Source organism: Eleutherodactylus coqui, chromosome 4 (genome assembly GCF_035609145.1).
Source record: "Eleutherodactylus coqui strain aEleCoq1 chromosome 4, aEleCoq1.hap1, whole genome shotgun sequence".
NCBI lineage: Eukaryota > Metazoa > Chordata > Amphibia > Anura > Eleutherodactylidae > Eleutherodactylus > Eleutherodactylus coqui.
In genome coordinates, this window is record NC_089840.1 from 56,774,861 (window position 1) to 56,794,682 (window position 19,822).

The window sequence follows — 19,822 nt, forward strand, 5'->3', positions numbered from 1 at the left end:
ATAGCTGCTCACTTTGTACACTACAGTAATAGTGCTTCCCTCTTTACCCCCTACAGTAATAATACACCCAATGGTGCATGTACATTACTAGTAGATAGCCTGTCCTAGGACGGTGATTGTAATAGAAAATGTATCCACTTAAGGGCAGAGTTCTTGTCCCGAGATAACGACTGCAATATATATAGTCTCGGAGTACAGATGAGAAAGGCTGCCGTGTTTCGGCTGTCATGCAGCCTTACTCATAGTATAATATCACATTGGAAATCAAGTCTTTAAATGATACAAAAGGATACATATGACATGTTATAGCTGTCTACCCTTCCCCAGCTCTACCAATCAGGAGCGCTGTTTTGAAAAGCACAACAGTTCAGATAGCGCCAAAGGATAATTAGCGGGTTCCCCGGTTTGCCATTTTCCTATCCTCCATGGGAGAGGAGAGCTGCAATGACAATATAGGGGGCTCTCACCAGAAGAGTGGTCCCCCAATAAAAAACAAACAGCAAGTTTTGAGTAAAAAACGTTTGCGCTCGTGGAAAATGCCAGCAAGTAACCCAAAGTAGAAGCGTCGATTTGGTGAAAACGGAAAAGAAAAAAAGAACGGCACTTACTCGGGAGGAGGGGGGTGTTTTAAACAAGAAGCCCCCTCCTTGAAGTGCTGACTCCTCTAGATTCTCCCAATCGCGGATATTACTGCGGTAGGCGAGTTCGATTTTTCAATTTTATTTGTAAAATAGAATTACGGGCAACGCGTTTCAGTGCAACTGGCACCTTTCTCAAGCCAAATGCATAAACAGATTAGAAAAACATACTCGCATTTATAGATGTATGTGTATCACTTTCGTTTCATGTGCAGCGCCATCTTGTGGGTGGAGCTGTGTCATTCTGAAGGGAGGGGTTAATGGTGATAGGTTAGGTAGGTCACATGATTTTTTCCCTCCGATGACGTGGCCGCGTTGTTCGGGTGTGCCATGTGGTGTCTATGGTGAGGTACTACATCGTAGTGGAGGTTTGGTTTCTAGATGATGTGGTCACGCTGTTAGGGCGCGCCGCGTCATAACAAAGGTACCATGACCTGATGACGCGGTCGCGTTCGTGCGTGACGCGTCAAATTGTGGGTCTTGTGACTAAGTGACATGGTTGCGCTGTTCATGCGCACCGCGTCATATCGGAGGACCCGTGACCTGATGACACGGTCACGATGTTCGTGCGTACCGCGTCATACTAGAGGTCACATGACTAACTTGGTGACGCAATCGCATTGTTCATGCGCGGTGCGTCGTACTGAGAATAAGCAGTTAAGCCCCGTTATTATAGGGGCGGGGCTAAAAACCATGGTTTCGTTTTCATCAGTTAAGCTAAGTGTAGATGATATAAAATAGTAGTAACAGGAATATACGGTTCCTGGAGTAAAAGGCCCTAAGCGCATAATAATAATTGGTGTATAAAACATAAATATAAATATAGTAAGAGCGTGTGGTCTGAGAATCATAAAAACAGTTCGACTGGGTTCACACAGGACTGATTTGTCGCGGTTTTGCTGCGTTTTTTCCGTTGCGGTTTTGACGCAGAAGAACTGCTTCTGCGGCAAAACCGCTTCAAAGGTTAATTTGGGCTTGAGGATTTTGCTGCGCATTTTCGTGCAGAAAAATCCGCAGCGCTTTTTTTACTTTTGTCGCGTATTTGGTGCGGTTTTGGCTGCGTCCATAGAGGTCTATGGACAAAAAAGTGCTGCGGAAAAGACTAAAGAATGAACATGCTGCATCTTTTAAAACCGCGACGTAGTTGCATTTCCGCACTGTGGCTGTGCGGAAAAAATACGTCCCGTGAGAACAGCTTTTTGGCAAATCTCATTTGTGCTGCATTGCACTGCAAACGCAGCGGTTTTGCCACAGAGCGGATGCACAACGACAATCCGCGGCAAAACTGCGACAAATCTGCCCTGTGTGAACCCAGCCTTCATATTAAATTCAGAATACCATCCAGTGATGTGGTAATTGATGGGAGCTTTTGGATAGTGTGTAAAACATAAACATTCTAAAATTGCATGATTTAAGCATCACATAAAACATCCATGAAGTCTAAGATTCCTAATACCATACGGTGATTATAATGTAAAATGAATAAAAAAGTACAAATAAAGTCTAAAATGTGTAATATTATACGATGATGGGTATAAATATACAAAAGATCAAAAATTCATAGAACCGCATGATGATTATGATTAGAGATGAGCGAACACCAAAATGTTCGGGTGTTCGTTATTCGTAACGAACTTCCCGTGATGCTCGAGGGTTCGTTTCGAACAACGAACCCCATTGAAGTCAATGGGCGACCAGAGCATTTTTGTATTTCGCCGATGCTCGCTAAGGTTTTCATGTGTGAAAATCTGGGCAATTCAACAAAGAGATGGGAACGACACAGCAACGGATAGGGCAGGCGAGGGGCTACATGTTGGGCTGCATCTCAAGTTCACAGGTCCCACTATTAAGCCACAATACCGGCAAGAGTGGGCCCCCCCCCCCCTCCCAACAACTTTTACTTCTGAAAAGCCCTCATTAGCATGGCATACCTTTGCTCAGCACCACACTACCTCCAACAAAGCACAATCACTGCCTGCATGACACTCCACTGACACTTCTCCTGGGTTACATGCTGCCCAACCGCCCCCCCTCCCCCCCACAGCGCACACCAAAGTGTCCCTGGGCAGCCTTCAGCTGCCCTCATGCCACACCACGCTCATGTCTATTTAGAATTGCGTCTGCCATGACGAGGGACCGCAGGCACACACTGCAGAGGTTGGCACGGCTAGGCAGCGACCCTCTTTAAAAGTGGCGGAGCGATAGCCCACAATGCTGTACAGAAGCAATGAGAAATAGAATCCTGTGCCACCGCCATCAGGAGCTGCACACGTGGGCATAGCAATGGGGAACCTATGTGCCACACACTATTCATTCTGTCAAGGTGTCTGCATGCCCCAGTCAGACCGGGCTTTTTAATTCATAGACACAGGCAGGTACAACTCCCTATTGTGAAGTCCCTGTGGACCCACAGCATGGGTGGCTCCCTGGAACCCACCGGCGGTACACAGAAATATCCCATTGCATTGCCCAACACAGCTGAGGTAGTAATGTCGTGCTTAATGCAGGTGGGCTTCGGCCCACACTGCATGCCCCAGTCTGACTGGGGTTCTTTATAAGTGTACAGATGTAGTAAAAACTCCGTGTGCACCTACAGCATGGGTGGGTGCCAGGAAGCCACCGGCGGTACATAGAAATATCCCATTGCATTGCCCAACACAGCTGAGGTAGTAATGTCGTGCATAATACAGGTGGGCTTCGGCCCACACTGCATGCCCCAGTCAGACTGGGGTTCTTTAGAAGTGTACAGATGTATTAAAAACTCCGTGTGCACCTACAGCATGGGTGGCTCCCTGGAACCCACCGGCGGTACATAAAAATATCCCATTGCATTGCCCAACACAGCTGAGGTAACGTCAGCTGTAATGCAGGTGGGCTAAAAATTAATTTGATTACACTGTAGGCGAGGGCCCACAAAAATTGCTGTATCAACAGTACTAATGTACATCCCAAAAATTGGCCATGGCCAGCCAAGAGGGCAGGTGAAACCCATTAATCGCTTTGGTTAATGTGGCTTAAGTGGTAACTAGGCCTGGAGGCAGCCCAGTGTAACGAAAAATTGGTTCAAGTTAAAGTTCCAATGCTTTTAAGCGCATTGAAACTTATAAAAATTGTTCAGAAAAATTATTTGAGTGAGCCTTGTGGCCCTAAGAAAAATTGCCCGTTCAGCGTGATTACGTGAGGTTTCAGGAGGAGGAGCAGGAGGAGGAGGAGGAGGAATATTAGACACAGATTGATGAAGCAGAAATGTCCCCGTTTTGGATGGTGAGAGAGAACGTAGCTTCCATCCGCGGGTGCAGCCTATGTATTGCTTACGTATCGCTGCTGTCCGCTGGTGGAGAACAGAAGTCTGGGGAAATCCAGCCTTTGTTCATCTTGATGAGTGTTAGCCTGTCGGCACTGTCGGTTGACAAGCGGCTACGCTTATCTGTGATAATTCCCCCAGCCGCACTAAACACCCTCTCCGACAAGACGCTAGCCGCAGGACAAGCAAGCACCTCCAGGGCATACAGCGCTATTTCAGGCCACGTGTCCAGCTTCGACACCCAGTAGTTGTAGGGGGCAGAGGCGTCACCAAGGATGGTCGTGCGATCCGCTACGTACTCCCTCACCATCCTTTTACAGTGCTCCCGCCGACTCAGCCGTGACTGGGGAGCGGTGACACAGTCTTGGTGGGGAGCCATAAAGCTAGCCAGGCCCTTAAAGACTGTTGCACTGCCTGGGATGTACATGCTGCTCGATCTACGCACATCCCCTGCTACCTTGCCCTCGGTACTGCGCCTTCTGCCACTAGCGCTGTCGGCTGGGAATTTTACCATCAGCTTGTCCGCAAGGGTCCTGTGGTATAGCAACACTCTCGAACCCCTTTCCTCTTCGGGAATCAGAGTGGGCAGGTTCTCCTTATACCGTGGATCGAGCAGTGTGTACACCCAGTAATCCGTAGTGGCCAGAATGCGTGCAACGCGAGGGTCACGAGAAAGGCATCCTAACATGAAGTCAGCCATGTGTGCCAGGGTACCTGTACGCAACACATGGCTGTCTTCACTAGGAAGATCACTTTCAGGATCCTCCTCCTCCTCCTCCTCCTCAGGCCATACACGCTGAAAGGATGACAGGCAATCAGCCGGTGTACCGTCAGCAGCGGCCCAAGCTGTCTCTTCCCCCTCCTCCTCATCCTCCTCATGCTCCTCCTCCTCCTCCTGTACGCGCTGAGAAATAGACAGGAGGGTGCCCTGACTATCCAGCGGCATACTGTCTTCCCCCGCCCCCGTTTCCGAGCGCAAAGCAGCTGCCTTTATGGTTTGCAGGGAATTTCTCAAGATGCATAGCAGAGGAATGGTGACGCTAATGATTGTAGCATCGCCGCTCACCACCTGGGTAGACTCCTCAAAATTATCAAGGACATGGCAGATGTCTGCCAACCAGGCCCACTCTTCTGAAAGGAATTGAGGAGGCTGACTCCCACTGCGCCGCCCATGTTGGAGTTGGTATTCGACTATAGCTCTACGTTGTTCATAGAGCCTGGCCAACATGTGGAGCGTAGAGTTCCACCGTGTGGGCACGCCGCACAGCAGTCGGTGCACTAGCAGCTTAAAGTGATGTTGCAGGGTGCGCAGGGTGGCAGCGTCCGTGTGGGACTTGCGGAAATGTGCGCAGAGCCGGCGCGCCTTTACGAGCAGGTCTGACAAGCGTGGGTAGCTTTTCAGAAACCGCTGAACCACCAAATTAAAGACGTGGGCCAGGCATGGCACGTGCGTGAGGCTGCCGAGCTGCAGAGCCGCCACCAGGTTACGGCCGTTGTCACACACGACCATGCCCGGTTGGAGGCTCAGCGGCGCAAGCCAGCGGTCGGTCTGCTGTGTCAGACCCTGCAGCAGTTCGTGGGCCGTGTGCCTCTTATCGCCTAAGCTGAGTAGTTTCAGCACGGCCTGCTGACGCTTGCCCACCGCTGTGCTGCCACACCGCGCGACACCGACTGCTGTCGACATGCTGCTGCTAACACATCTTGATTGTGAGACAGAGGAGGAGGAGGAGGAGGAGGGTGCTTTAGTGGAGGAAGCATACACCTCCGCAGATACCACCACCGAGCTGGGGCCCGCAATTCTGGGGGTGGGTAGGACGTGAGCGGTCCCAGGCTCTGACTCTGTCCCAGCCTCCACTAAATTCACCCAATGTGCCGTCAGGGAGATGTAGTGGCCCTGCCCGCCTGTGCTTGTCCACGTGTCCGTAGTTAAGTGGACCGTGGCAGTAACCGCGTTGGTGAGGGCGCGTACAATGTTGCGGGAGACGTGGTCGTGCAGGGCTGGGACGGCACATCGGGAAAAGTAGTGGCGACTGGGAACTGAGTAGTGCGGGGCCGCCGCCTCCATGATACTTTTGAAGGACTCCGTTTCCACAACCCTATACGGCAGCATCTCAAGGCTGATGAATTTTGCTATGCGGACGGTTAACGTTTGAGCGTGCGGGTGCGTGGCGGCGTACTTGCGCTTGCGCTCCAACAGTTGCGCAAGCGACGGCTGGACGGTGCGCTGAACTACACTGCTGGATGGGGCCGAGGACAGCGGAGGTGAGGGTGTGGGTGCAGGCCAGGAGACGGTAGTGCCTGTGTCCTGAGAGGGGGGTTGCATCTCAGTGGCAGGTTGGGGCACAGGGGGAGAGGCAGGGGTGCAAACCGGAGGGGCTGAACGGCCTTCGTCCCACCTTGCGGGGTGCTTGGCCATCATATGTCTGCGCATGGTGGTGGTGGTGAGGCTGTTGGTGTTGGCTCCCCGGCTGAGCTTTGCGCGACAAAGGTTGCACACCACTGTTCGTCGGTCGTCAGGCGTCTCTGTGAAAAACTGCCAGACCTTAGAGCACCTCGGCCTCTGCAGGGTGGCATGGCGCGAGGGGGCGCTTTGGGAAACACTTGGTGGATTATTCGTTCTGGCCCTGCCTCCACCCCTGGCCACCGCACTGCCTCTTGCAACCTGCCCTGCTGATGCCCTTGACTCCCCCTCTGAAGACCTGTCCTCCTGAGTAAGCGTTGCACACCAGGTGGGGTCAGTCACCTCATCGTCCTGCTGCTCTTCCTCCGAATCCTCTGTGCGCTGCTCCCTCGGACTTACTGCCCTTACTACTACCTCACTGCAAGACAACTGTGTCTGATCGTCATCGTCCTCCTCACCCACAGAAAGTTGTTGAGACAGTTGGCGGAAGTCCCCAGCCTCTTCCCCCGGACCCCGGGAACTTTCGAATGGTTGGGCATCAGTGACGATAAACTCCTCTGGTGGGAGAGGAACCGCTGCTGCCCAATCTAAGCAGGGGCCCGAGAACAGTTCCTGGGAGTGCTCCCGCTCCTGAGCAGGTGTTATTGTAGTGGAGTGAGGAGGCTGGGAGGAAGGAGGAGCAGCAGACAGAGGATTCGGATTGGCAGCAGTGGACGGCGCAGAAGTCTGGGTGGATGATAGCTTGCGCGAAGCACTTTCTGCCATCCACGACAGGACCTGCTCACACTGCTCATTTTCTAATAACCGTCTCCCGCGTGGACCCATTAATTGGGCGATGAATGTGGGGACGCCAGAAACGTGCCTCTCTCCTAATCGCGCAGCAGTCGGCTGCGACACACCTGGATCAGGAGCTTGGCCTGTGCCCACACCCTGACTTGGCCCTCCGCGTCCTCGGCCGCGTCCACGTCCTCTAGGCCTACCCCTACCCCTCAGCATGCTGTATTACCAGTGATTTGATTTCACAGGCAGGAAATAAATTGGCGCAAGACTGCAGGCCAAATATAATTTTTTCCCTTTTTTGAAAACGAAAGGCCCCACTGCCTCTAGTGAATGAATAATCTAAGTTTAATAACTGTGCTGTTTTCCTGCTAATGTGTCACAGAACGTGAGGGTAGCAGAGTTATTAACTGTGGCAGAGCAGGTATTTTTTTTCCCAATTAAGGAAAGCAAATGGCGAAGCCAGGAGTAAAACGTAGCTGGGTGCGTATGATTTTTACAGGTTGCAGACGCAGCCGACACGTGTCCACCGGCGTTAGGACGGACAGAGGCAGGACAAATAGAATTATTTTCCGTTTTTTTGCACCAAAAGGCAGCACTGCGTATATTCTATGAACATGAGAAGTTTAATAACTGTGCTGTTTTCCTGCTAATGTGTCACAGAACGTGAGGGTAGCAGAGTTATTAACTGTGGCAGAGCAGGTATTTTTTTTCCCAATTAAGGAAAGCAAATGGCGAAGCCAGGAGTAAAACGTAGCTGGGTGCGTATGATTTTTACAGGTTGCAGACGCAGCCGACAACTGTCTTCTGGCCCTGCCTATACAATTCTTTCCCTGCAGTATCAATGGAGGGTGGAATGCTCTGCAGAGGCGATTTTGAGAAGCAAAAAAAAATGCAGCACAGCTAACAGCAGCCTGGACAGTACTGCACACGGATAAATATGGCCCTAGAAAGGACCGTTGAGGTTCTTGAAGGCTACACTCACTCCTAACACTCTCCCTGCCTATGCAGCACTTCTGTCCCTAATGCCGGGTGCAACGCTCTGCAGAGCCGATTTTGAGAAGAAAAAAAATGGCACTGCTAACAGCAGCCAACACACAGCTATCAGTGGCCCTTATAAGGACCTTTGGGGGGTCTTGAAGCCTACACTAACTACCAATTCTTTCCCTACAGCAGCTCCGGTACAAACAGCACTGTCCCTCATCTAACTCACACGGCATCTGAGCCGAACCGCGGGAGGGGCCGACTTTTATGTTCGGGTGACACCTGATCTTCCCAGCCACTCACAGCAGGGGGGTGGTATAGGGCTTGAACGTCACAGGGGGAAGTTGTAATGCCTTCCCTGTCTTTCAATTGGCCAAAAAAAGCGCGCTAACGTCTCAGGGAAGGAAGTGAAAGTAACCAGAACACCGCATGGTGTTCGTTACGAATAACGAACATCCCGAACACCCTAATATTCGCACGAATATCAAGCTCGGAAGAACACGTTCGCTCATCTCTAATTATGATAAATATAAAATTGTGACTAAACAGGAAGATCTAGAATTCATAATGACATGCAGTAATCATGTAATGATATGTAAAGAATAAATAAATGAATTATGAAACACTCTGTTAATCGTATACCATTATCCCCAGCAATTATCGCTGCCCATATATCAGCTTAGCTGTCAGGAATAAAAGAAATTAATTCTTTTTAATCTCCCTTGAGGGATTAATGTTTGCATGATAAAAATCCAATATATCTCTCCTCTTTTTAATAAAGACAAGAGACCTGGTTTGATAGTTTCTATGGGTGTTATTTTGAGCCCCGTTGGGTCCCTATTATGCATCAATTTGAAGTGCCGTGAGACGCTGTGTTTTTCAAAGCCTTTGATGATATTGTTTCTCTGGTTATTTAAACGTATTCTTAGAGCATTCATTGTGCGGCCTATATATTGTAAACCACAAGGCCATTCAAGTAAGTAAATGACGTAACTTGTGCTGCATGCCATTAAGCACTTTATCATGTGCTTTTTTCCAGTTTCGGGTAGTTGGACTTCTTTTCTACCATTAACGATAGCCACACAACATTTGCACCTCGTCACTCGGCACTTATAGGAACCTTTAATGGGCTGTATATTTATACCCATCATCGTATAATATTACACATGTTAGACTTTATTTGTACTTTTTTATTCATTTTACATTATAATCACCGTATGGTATTAGGAATCTTAGACTTCATGGATGTTTTATGTGATGCTTAAATCATGTAATTTTAGAATGTTTATGTTTTACTCACCATCCAAAAGCTCCCATCAATTACCACATCACTGTATGGTATTATGAATTTAATCTGAACTGCTTTTTATGATTCTCAGACCACACGCTCTTACTATATTTGTATTTATGTTTTATACACCAATTATTATTATGCGCTTAGGGCCTTTTACTCCGGGAACCGTGTATTCCTCTTACTACTATTTTATATCATCTAAACTTAGCTTAACTGATGAAAACGAAACCATGGTTTTTTAGTCCCGCCCCTATAGTAACGGCGCTTAACTGCTTATTCTCAGTACGACGCACCGTGCATGAACAATGCGATTGCGTCACCAAGTTAGTCATGTGACCTCTAGTATGACGCGGTACGCACGTGACCGTGTTATCAGGTCATGGGTCCTCCGATATAATCCGGCGCGCATGAACAGCGCAACCACGTCACTTAGTCACAAGACCCACAATATGACGTGGCACGCACGAACGCGACCGCGTCATCAGGTCATGGGACCTTTGTCATGACGCGGCGCGCCCTAACAGCGTGACCGCGTCATCTAGAAACCAAACCTCCACTATGATGTAGTACGTCACCTTAGACACCATGTGGCACGCCCGAACAACGTCATCGGAGGGAAAAAATCATGTGACCTACCTAACCTATCACCATTAACCCCTCCCTTCAGAATGACACAGCTCCACACACAAGATGGCACTGCACATGAAACGAAAGTGATACACATACATTTATAAATGTGAGTATGTTTTTCTAATCTGTTTATGCATTTGGCTTGAGAAAGGTGCCAGTTGCACCGAAACGCGTTGCCCGTAATTCTATTTTACAAATAAAATTGAAAAATCGAACTCGCCTACCGCAGCAATATCCGCGATTGGGAGAATCTAGAGTAGTCAGCACTTCAAGGAGGGGGCTTCTTGTTTAAAACACCCCCTCTTCCCGAGTAAGTGTCGTTCTTTTTTTCTTTTCCGTTTTCACCAAATCAATGCTTCTTCTTTGGGTAGGCGAGGGCCACAAAAATTGGTGTACCAACAGTACTAATGTACGTCAGAAAAATTGCCCATGCCCAACCCAGAGGGCAGGTGAAACCCATTAATCGCTTTTGTTAATGTGCCTTAATTTGTAACTAGGCCTGGAGGCAGCCCAGTTAAAATAAAAATTGGTTCAGGTGCAAGTTTCAACGCTTTAATGAACATTGAAATGTATAAAAATTGTTTACAAAAATTATATGACTGAGCCTTGTGGGCCTAAGAAAAATTGCCCGTTCGGCGTGATTGTGTGAGGTTTCAGGAGGAGGAGGATGAATATTATACACAGATTGTTGAAGCTAAAAGGTCCACGTTTTTGATGGTGATAGAGAACAATGCTTCCATCCGCGGGTGCAGCCTACGTATTGTTTAGGTATCGCTGCTGTCCGCTGGTGGAGAAGAGAAGTCTGGAGAAATCCAGGCTTTGTTCATCTTGATGAGTGTAAGCCTGTCGGCACTGTCGGTTGACAGGCGGGTACGCTTATCCGTGATGATTCCCCCAGCCGCACTAAACACCCTCTCTGACAAGACGCTAGCCGCAGGACAAGCAAGCACCTCCAGGGCATACAGCGCGAGTTCAGGCCACGTGTCCAGCTTTGACACCCAGCAGTTGTAGGAGGCAGAGGCGTCACGGAGGACGGTCGTGCGATCGGCTACGTACTCCCTCACCATTCTTTTACAGTGCTCCCGCCGACTCAGCCTTGACTGGGGACCGGTGACACAGTCTTGGTGGGGAGCCAGAAAGCTGTCAAAGGCCTTAGACAGTGTTCCCCTGCCTGTGCTGTACATGCTGCCTGATCTCCGCGCCTCCCCTGCTACCTGGCCCTCGGAACTGCGCCTTCTGCCACTAGCGCTGTCGGATGGGAATTTTACCATCAGCTTGTCCGCCAGGGTCCTGTGGTATAGTATCACTCTCGAACCCCTTTCCTCTTCGGGTATGAGAGTGCAAAGGTTCTCCTTATACCGTGGGTCGAGCAGTGTGTACACCCAGTATTCCGTAGTGGCCAGAATGCGTGTAACGCGAGGGTCACGAGAAAGGCATCCTAACATGAAGTCATCCATGTGTGCCAGGGTACCTGTATGCAACACATGGCTGTCCTCACTAGGAAGATCACTTTCAGGATCCTCCTCCTCCTCCTCAGGCCATACACACTGAAAGGATGACAGGCAAGCAGCATGGGTACCCTCAGCAGTGGGCCAAGCTGTCTCTTCCCCCTCCTCCTCATCCTCCTCATGCTCCTCCTCCTCCTCAACGTGCTGAGATATAGACAGAAGGGTGCTCTGACTATCCAGCGACATACTGTCTTCCCCCGACTCCGTTTCCGAGCGCAAAACGTCTGCCTTTATGCTTTGCAGGGAACTTCTCAAGATGCATAGCAGAGGAATGGTGACGCTAATGATTGCAGCATCGCCGCTCACCATCTGGGTAGACTCCTCAAAGTTTCCAAGGACCTGGCAGATGTCTGCCAACCAGGCCCACTCTTCTATACAGAATTGAGGAGGCTGACTCCCACTGCGCCGCCCATGTTGGAGTTGGTATTCCACTATAGCTCTACACTGCTCATAGAGCCTGGCCAACATGTGGAGTGTAGAGTTCCACCGTGTGGGCATGTCGCACAGCAGTCGGTGCACTGGCAGATTAAACCGATGTTGCAGGGTCCGCAGGGTGGCAGCGTTCGTGTGGGACTTGCGGAAATGTGCGCAGAGACGGCGCACCTTGCCGAGCAGGTCTGACAAGCGTGGGTAGTTTTTCAGAAAGCGCTGAACCACCAAATTAAAGATGTGGGCCAGGCATGGCACGTGCGTGAGGCTGCCGAGCTGCAGAGCCGCCACCAGGTTACGGCCGTTGTCACACACGACCATGCCCGGTTGGAGGCTCAGCGGCGCAAGCCAGCGGTCGGTCTGCTCTGTCAGACCCTGCAGCAGTTCGTGGGCCGTGTGCCTCTTCTCTCCTAAGCTGAGTAGTTTCAGCACGGCCTGCTGATGCTTGCCCACCGCTGTGCTGCCATGCCGCGCGACACCGACTGCTGCTGACACATCTTGATTGCGAGACAGAGGTTGCGGAGGAGGAGGAGGGTGGTTTAGTAGAGGAAGCATACACTGCCGCAGATACCACCACCGAGCTGGGGCCCGCAATTCTGGGGGTGGGTAGGACGTGAGCGGTCCCAGGCTCTGACTCTGTCCCAGCCTCCACTAAATTCACCCAATGTGCCGTCAGGGAGATATAGTGGCCTTGCCCGCCTGTGCTTGTCCACGTGTCTGTTGTTAAGTGGACCTTGGCAGTAACCGCGTTGGTGAGGGCGCGTACAATGTTGCGGGAGACGTGGTCGTGCAGGGCTGGGACGGCACGTCGGGAAAAGTAGTGGCGACTGGGAACTGAGTAGCGCGGGGCCGCCGCCGCCATCATACCTTTGAAAGCCTCTGTTTCCACAACCCTATACGGCAGCATCTCCAGGCTGATAAATTTGGCTATGTGCACGTTTAACTCTTGAGCGTGCGGGTGCGTGGTGGCGTACTTGCGCTTGCGCTCCAACACTTGCGCTAGCGACGGCTGGACGGTGCGCTGAGAGACATTGGTGGATGGGGCCGAGGAGAGCGGAGGTGAGGGTGTGGGTGCAGGCCGGGAGACGGTAGTGCCTGTGTCCTGAGAGGGGGGTTGGATCTCAGTGGCAGGTTGGGGCACAGGGGGAGAGGCAGCGGTGCAAACCGGAGGCAGTGAACGGCCTTCGTCCCACCTTGTGGGGTGCTTGGCCATCATATGCCTGCGCATGCTGGTAGTGGTGAGGCTGTTGGTGTTGGCTCCCCGGCTGATCTTGGCGCGACAAAGGTTGCACACCACTGTTCGTCGGTCGTCAGGAGTCTCTGTGAAAAACTGCCAGACCTTTGAGCACCTCGGCCTCTGCAGGGTGGCATGGCGCGAGGGGGCGCTTTGGGAAACAGTTGGTGGATTATTCAGTCTGGCCCTGCCTCTACCCCTGGACACCGCACTGCCTCTTGCAACCTGCCCTGCTGCTGCCTCCCCCTCTGAAGACCTGTCCTGAGTAGGCGTTGCACACCAGGTGGGGTCAGTCACCTCATCGTCCAGCTGCTTTTCCTCCGAATCCTCTGTGCGCTCCTCCCTCGCACTTACTGCTCTTACTACTACCTCACTGCAAGACAACTGTGTTTCATCGTCATCGTCCTCCTCACCCACTGAAAGGTCTTGAGACAGTTGCCAGAAGTCCCCAGCCTCATCCCCCGGACCCCGGGAACTTTCCAATGGTTGGGCATCAGTGACGATAAATTCCTCTGGTGGGAGAGGAACCACTGCTGCCCAATCTGAGCAGGGGCCCGAGAACAGTTCCTGAGAGTCTTCCCGCTCCTGAGCATGTGTCATTGTAGTGGAGTGAGGAGGCTGGGAGGAAGGAGGAGCAGCAGACAGAGGATTCGGATTTGCAGCACTGGACGGCGCAGAAGTCTGGGCGGATGATAGCTTGCGCGAAGCACTTTCTGCCATCCACGACAGGACCTGCTCACACTGCTCATTTTCTAATAAAGGTCTCCCGCGTGGACCCATTAATTGTGCGATGAATGTGGGGACGCCAGAAACGTGCCTCTCTCCTAATCGCGCAGCAGTCGGCTGCGACACACCTGGATCAGGAGCTCGGCCTGTGCCCACACCCTCACTTGGGCCTACGCGTCCTCGGCCGCGTCCACGTCCTCTAGCCCTACCCCTACCCCTCAGCATGCTGTATTACCAGTGATTTCCCAGCCAGGAAATAAATTGGCGCAAGCCTGCAGGCCAAATAGAATTTTTTCCCTGGTTTTTCCAAGGAACACCCACACTGCGTGTATTCAATGAATACTAAGTTTAATAACTGTGTTGTGGCCCTGCCAATTTGTCCCAGAACTGCAGTGATGCAAAGTAATTCGCTACCTACAGCAGATCAGGGATTTCCCATGCAGGAAAAAAATTGCCGCACGTCTGCGGTAAAACGTAGCCGACTGCGTCTGATTTTTTTGAACGTTCAGCGCACAGCACACACGTACCCAGAGCCCTGAGTACTGTCAGAGGCAGGCCAAATAGAATTTTTTCCCTGGTTTTTCCAAGGAACACCCACACTGCGTGTATTCAATGAATACTAAGTTTAATAACTGTGTTGTGGCCCTGCCAATTTGTCCCAGAACTGCAGTGATGCAAAGTAATTCGCTACCTACAGCAGATCAGGGATTTCCGATGCAGGAAAAAAATTGCCGCACGCCTGCAGTAAAACGTAGCTGACTGCGTCTGATTTTTTTGAACGTTCAGCGCACAGCACACACGTACCCAGAGCCCTGAGTACTGTCAGAGGCAGGCCAAATAGAATTTTTTCCCTGGTTTTTCCAAGGAACACCCACACGGCGTGTATTCAATGAATAATGTATGTCTTCTGGCCCTGCCTACACAATTCTATCCCTGTAGTATTAATGCCGGGTGCAATGCTCTGCACAGCCGGTTTTGAGAAAAAAAAAAATGCAACACTGCTAACAGCAGCCTGGACAGTACTGCACACGGATAGATGTGGCCCTAGAAAGGACCGTTGGGGTTCTTGAAGCCTACACTAACTCCTAACACTCTCCCTGCCTAACCACCACTTCTGTCCCTATTGCAGGGCGCAATGCTCTGCAGATCCAATTTTGGAAAAAAAAAATAAAATACTGTGCTAACACAGTACTGCACACTAGTAGATGTGGCCCTAAGAAGGACCGTTGGGGTTCTTGAAGCCTACACTAACTCCTAACGCTCTCCCTACAGCAGCTCCGGCACGATAGTACTTTCCCTCAGCTAAGTCACAAGGCATCTGAGCCGAGCCGCGGGAGGGGCTGATTTTTATACTCGGGTGACATCTGATCTTTCCAGCCACTCACAGCAGGGGGGTGGTATAGGGCATGAACGTCACAGGGGGAAGTTGTAATGCCTTCCCTGTCTTTCAATTGGCCAGAAAAGCGCGCTAACGTCTCAGACAGGAAACTGAAAGTAACCAGAACATCGCGTGGTATTCGTTTCGAGTAACGAATATCCCGAACACGCTAATATTCGCCCGAGTATCAAGCTCGGACGAGTACGTTCGCTCATCTCTAGTGTCCAAGCTTTGCTCTATCATTAAGTTTAAAGTGTAAAAAACGCTGTGATAAAAAAATCACAGGACAGTCATAATACATAGAGCTTTGCGATACGAGTTTAGTATGAGAAAAATCGCAGTGCAATCGCACAAAAATCGCAAATGTTTCACTGCGATATCGCAACGATTTTATATACGCACTATCGCCCTCCCAAGTGGGAGGGAGCCCTAAGGATGTCAATGGTAGCCTACAGTTATACTCTGGCCTTGGCTGTGTGTCATCCCTCCGGGAAAGGAGCTTGGTAAGTGCCGCTGTGACAAGCCATCACTTAAAGGGGTTGTCCCGCGCCGAAACGGGTTTTTTTTTTTCAATAGGCCCCCCGTTCGGCGCGAGACAAACCCAATGCATGTGTAAAAAAAAAACCGTTTAGTACTTACCTGAATCCCCGCGCTGCGGCGACTTCATACTTACCTTAGCAAGATGGCCGCCGGGATCTTCACCCACGATGCACCGCGGGTCTTCTCCCATGGTGCACCGTGGGCTCTGTGCGGTCCATTGCCGATTCCAGCCTCCTGATTGGCTGGAATCGGCACACGTGACGGGGCGGAGCTACGCGATGACGCATAGAAGGGGGCGGGGCCATAATGCCGCTCGTGCAGAGACCAAAGAGATGGGAGAAGACCCTTCTGCGCAAGCGCGTCTAATCGGGAAATTAGACGCTGAAATTAGACGGCACCATGGAGACGGGGACGCCAGCAACGGAGCAGGTAAGTGAATAACTTCTGTATGGCTCATATTTAATGCACGATGTATATTACAAAGTGCATTAATATGGCTATACAGAAGTGTATAAACCCACTTGCTATCGCGGGACAACCCCTTTAACCCTCCCAGCTCCCCACATATGTCAGATGTCTGGGGTCTCCATATGGGATGCTGCAAGGGTCCTTCTTCAACAAGCTAACATACTAATGAGGTGATACAAAAGGTAAAGGGGCCGGAGATGTGCACGGTTTGGAGAGTTAGAGAGTGTGGGATGCTATACACATAGACAGTGGTCAGATTAAAGCCGTATAGTGGCTGAATCAGTATGACTGCAGGGGGCAGTTGATTGCGGCTGGCAGGGATTGCAGTCAGTAGGACAGAGAACATGTTATCAGGCGGAGAAAAGAGGGGTTTGGTTTAGGAGATATGGTATGCCTCCCTGAAGAGGTGTGTTTTTAGAGCACGCCTGAAGTTTTTTTCAACGACGTCTGCAGCAAAAAGAGTGCCGATCAACTGCCTCCTCATCAGGTTTATGACTGTCCTATTGAGCATGCTGTCAGTCCACCACTAGGGCTGACTTGCCGCCGTTTTTTTCATTTATTTGATTTCAGTTTTGTTTATCAAGGCTCTGACGTAGTGATTACCTTATTGAGGGACTAGTATAGGTCTTAGAATTCTCTGACCACTCCATTGAGGGACTATTATAGGTCTTAGAAATTTTCTTGAAGGTCTGAGCTAAAATTATCAGATAGCTATCCAAACGGCGGTGAGCTTGGGCCGCTGTGAATACACTATCTGGTTATCCTGGGACCCGATTGCAAAAATCTTGCCTTCTGGGTACACTTTGACCTAACGGCTAAAATTCTTCTCTTTTTCGGCACTCGGGATTACTATCCCTGTGAAACTACATTTAAAAAGGGTAGAAATGCTTCTGACCCGTACCCTACTCCTATTTTTACCACTGTAGAAGTGGGGTCTTTGTAGTCCTGTCAGGTCATTCATTATATGTGGTGACAACGATTTATGTAACAAAATAATCATCATCAATTGAAATGACAGTTCTACACTAATTGATCCCTCTATATCCAGTGTGTCATTTATTTGGCGACGTTGGACATTCTGAGGTTTCACCAATTTTTATCTTTTTGAACCACTATCCAATTTCTGACTGGTAGTCATCAAACCAGTAAATTATCATCTCTTGCGTATTGAAACCCCTGATGAACCCACGTAGTGGGAGAAACGCGTTGGGTTACGTTTACAAATTTTAGTGGTCCGGCATATACCATTTCTCGATTTGAACAATGTATATATCACCAACCTGACCATTGAGTGGAGGCCGGGTTGCGTTCCTAAACATCCAAATGTCGGACTTATGTCATTTTATTCATTCTTTGATTAGGATGACGTGTATGCAATAGATTCTGATAACTTGGTCAGATTCCTTAAAGGGGTGGTCTCGCGAAACCAAGTGGGGTTATACACTTCCGTATGGCCATATTAATGCACTTTGTAATGTACATTGTGCATTAAATATGAGCCATACAGAAGTTATTCCACTTACCTGCTCCGTTGCTAGCGTCCCCGTCGCCATGGTTCCGTCTAAATTCGCTGGCAGCTTGCTTTTTTAGACGCGCTTGCGCAGTCCGGTCTTCTCCATTCAGCACGAGCCGCTTCAGTGTGCTCCCCGCTACAGCTCTTCTGCGCATGCGCAGACGAGCTGTCACTGCTCGGGAGCGCGCTGAAGCGGCCATTCTGCACCATCCTCTGTTAGAGGAAGGTGCAGAAACTGGAGCTGCCCAGCGGAGAAGACCAGCCCAGCCCAGCAGCCCCGAGAAGCCTCCCAGGTAAGTGATGGGTCGGGGGGGGCTGCCGCTGCGCCGGGCTGCGCCGGGCTGCGCCGGGGGGGGGGGGGGGGGCTGCCGCTGCGCCGGGGGAGCTAGCGCTAGTCCGGGGGGGCTGTCGCTGCGATGGGGGGGGCTGTCGCTAGGCCGGGGGGGCTGTCGCTGCGCCGGGGGAGCTAGCGCTAGGCCGGGGGGGCTGTCGCTGCGATGGGGGGGGCTGTCGCTGCGCCGGGGGAGCTAGCGCTGGGGAGCCGGGGGCTAGCGCCGGTTACCTGCTGTCTGGTCGGCGGCTGCGGGGCGTCTGGTCGGCGGCTGCGATGCGTCCGGTTGCCATGGAGACACAGCTGGCGGCGTCTCGGGAGCGCGCACGTCGGGCTGCAGCGAGCGACTGGGAAAGAGCCGGCGGCCATCTTGAGGAAACTTTTATAACTTGCTGAAACGCTGGAACGGTAAGTACGAACCAGCTAGAAATGTCATTTACAGGGGGGCTTAGTAATGTGTGTTTAATGGGGGGGACTGGGCAAAAAAAAAAATTAACTGCTTCCTCGAGACATCTCCTTTAAAGAGACCGAGTACACTAAACGGCTGAGTCATAACTACACTCAGACTGATTGGTCCATTTCTGTTTACGGACAGTGGTATCAATATTTCCTATCGGTTCCATTGTGATAGACATGATGATTGCTGGTATAAAATGTCTATCGATTTGTATAAACGAAATGTATTTTGCTGTTGTAATGACTCTTAGCTCTGTGGAGTTTAAAGGACACACACAATCTAATCATGGTATTTGCTAGACAATGGATGTATGATGTTAATGTTAGCTAAGTACATAGGGATTGCACAAGAGACCTCTAAGAGTTAAGGGCCATAGTGTTATGTGTATATCCTTATATCCTGTGTCCAACACTGAGTGTTGAATTAGCACTTCTTCACCCCTCCCATCCTGAAACTTCTACAACAAAGGAATTGCTTCAGCCTGAGCACATGTTGATAAGACTTGCTTATACACAGACATGACTGGAGCTAGGACAAAAGTCCATGCTACATCAGCACTTGGAAGAGGGTGGGCAGAGAGGTGGGAGATTCTATATGATCCGACAAATGAGAATCTTATATGTTACTGATGTAATCTGTTGCACGCCCATTGAAGGGCGGTTGTCATGTGTTATAATAAAAGGCTTGAGCCTCTATACATTGTAGAGACTCTCCCAGTTTTAGACCAGCATTTGTGTCTGATCTGGTTCGATGATGTGTGCACACGATACAATTCGGAAGCGACAAAATACCCCGAAGCCTGCTGGAGAAAATCATGTCCAGAACAGTGTCGTCCTTGGGTGGGCGAGTGGATCTGTGAGGTCACAGCCTGGAACGTACAGAGATCGGCAGATGGCACGCAGAACTCAGGGGCCCGAAAATCTACAGAACACGGTAAGATTGCTTTATGTAAATCTACCAATGTGATCTGGGTTCTGACTGCTAAATCTGCCTGTATCTGATCCAGACTGGACCTTCACTGAAAGACAGGTCTGTCCACTCGAAAAATCACCATGTTACCTGTCTAGGGGTATTTTGTATGCTGTGACTGTTGTGTCTGAGATGGTTAAAAATTGTGTATACAAGACCAAGAGATAAATTCTGTGAGGGTTAATGTGTCGGAAGGGCGGACTCGGCTATTTAGGTCTGAGGGAACACGCCAGAGACTTAC